Source organism: Chlorocebus sabaeus, chromosome 8 (genome assembly GCF_047675955.1).
Source record: "Chlorocebus sabaeus isolate Y175 chromosome 8, mChlSab1.0.hap1, whole genome shotgun sequence".
Lineage (NCBI taxonomy): Eukaryota > Metazoa > Chordata > Mammalia > Primates > Cercopithecidae > Chlorocebus > Chlorocebus sabaeus.
The window spans coordinates 37401624-37403747 of NC_132911.1; the positions used below are offsets into that span (position 1 = coordinate 37401624).

Here is a 2124-nt window from a genome sequence, read left to right on the forward strand (position 1 = left end):
AGAATGGGATAGAACAATTTTTAAACAAATATTGGCTGAGAATTTTCCAAAAATGATGAAAAACAGCAAGCTACAGTGTAAAGAATTTCTCCTCATGCACAGACGTACACAAACACACACACACATACACACACACCTAGCTATATCACAGAAAAACTGCTGAAAACAAAAAAAGGAAAAATCTTAAAAGCAACCAGAGGGAAAAACCCACATTGTTTTCAAAACAGCAACAATAAAACTGACAGCTAAGCAAGAGAAAAAAATGGATAAAGAAAATTGTTAAAGTGCTGAAAGAAAATAATTACCAACTTAAAATGCTATACTCAATGAAAATATCCTTCAAAAGTGAAGGCATAGTAAAGACATTTTAGGGCAAACAAAAACTGAGAGAACTTCTTGTTGGCATAGCTACATTCAAAGAAATACTGGAAGAATTTTTTCAGGCAGAAGATAATCCCAGATGAAAACAGTAATGCAAGATGGAATAAACAGGCTAGGCATGGTGGCTCACACCTGTAAACCCAGCACCTTGGGAGGCCAAGGCAGGCAGATCACCTGAGGTCAGAAGCTCTAGACCAGCCTGGCCAACATAGTGAGACCCTGTCTCTACTAAAAATACAAAAATTAGCAGGACGTGGCAGCGCATGCCTGTAGTTCCAGCTACTGGGGAGGCTGAGGCACAAGAATCACCTGAATTCAGGAGGTGGAAGTTGCAGTGAGCGAGATTGTGTCACTGCACTCCAGCCTGGGTGACAGAGTGAGACTGTATTAAAAAAAAATAAAAAAGAAAAAAAAAGAAATAAACAACACCAAAAAAGTAAAATTTCTAAATTAATATTTACTACATAAAACAATAACACTAATGTCTTATAGAGTTCAAAATATAGAGAGAATTAAATATGTTAACAATAACACAAAAGGCAGGAGAAGGGTAAATGGAGTTAAAGTGTTGTGAGGTTCTTGCGTTGTTCAGGATATGACATGTACAGTTGTTCCTCTGTGTCTATTAAGGATTTGATCCAGGACTTCCCACAGACACCGAAATCCACAGATGTTCAAGTCTCTTACATGAAATGGCATAGTATTTGCCTATAACCTACGCACATCCTTCCATATACTTTAAATCATCTCTAGATTACTTATAATACCTAATACACTGTAAGTGCTATGTAAATAGTTGTTTTACTGAATTGCTTAGGGAATAATAACAAAAGTCTGTACATGTTCAGTACAGATGACACCATTCATTTTTTTCCCAAATATTTTTGATCAAAAGTTGGTTGAATCCACAGATATGGAACCCATGGATATGGAGGCCAACTCTAGTCATTTAAGATAGGTTATAATAAAATAATGATACATGTTGCAATCTCTCTAATCATTGTGTTCGCTTTGGCAGCATATACACTAAAATGGGAAGAATACAGAGAAGATTAGCATGGCCCCTTGAGCAAAGATGGCATGCAAATTCTAGGGTAATCACCAAAGAATAATAAAAGAATGTACAGTTAACAAGCTTTAGAGCAGGGAAGTGGAATAATTTTTTAAATGCATGAATAATCCAAAGAAGGAGAGAAAGGGGAAAAATTAACAACAACAAAAAAAAACAGATGGAACAAATAGAAAGTAAATTGTAAGATGATAGGTTTAAATCATAGTATCAGTAATTAAATATAAATGATCCAAAGATGCCAATTAAAAGACAAAGATTGTGAGACTGGATAAAAATAAACCTCAAATATAAGGATACGAAAGGAAAAGTTGTGTGGCAGTTTTAAAACATAGCCACAAATCCTTTGGCACCCCTCTTATTAAGAGATGGAGTCTGTCTCCCTTCCCCAATCTGTGTGGGCATGTGGTTCCTTCAACCAATAGAGTACAGAAGAAGTAACACTGCGGGACTTTTGAGGCAAGAGCATAAAAGTCTATGCAATTTATGCCTTGTTTGGTGAAACAGTCACTTTTGGAGCTCTGAGCCCCTGTGTGAGAAATCTGACTACTCAAGTCCGCCATGTTATAAGGAAGTCCAAGTAGGCACTACAATCAACAGTCCTAGCTGAGTCCAGTCTCATGTTAGCCCAGTCCAGGTACCAGACATGTGATTGAAGAAGTCTCCAGATTCTA

At 36.8% G+C, this 2124-nt stretch overlaps 1 non-coding gene across 1 annotated transcript; it reads left to right on the forward strand.

Moving 5' to 3' along the window:
• The first annotated feature begins 1383 nt into the window (after positions 1–1383).
• LOC119618955 (U6 spliceosomal RNA) lies at positions 1384–1491 on the forward strand. The gene has a single exon (XR_005235299.2). It is a non-coding gene; the product is annotated as a U6 spliceosomal RNA (small nuclear RNA).
• Positions 1492–2124: the final 633 nt, after the last annotated feature.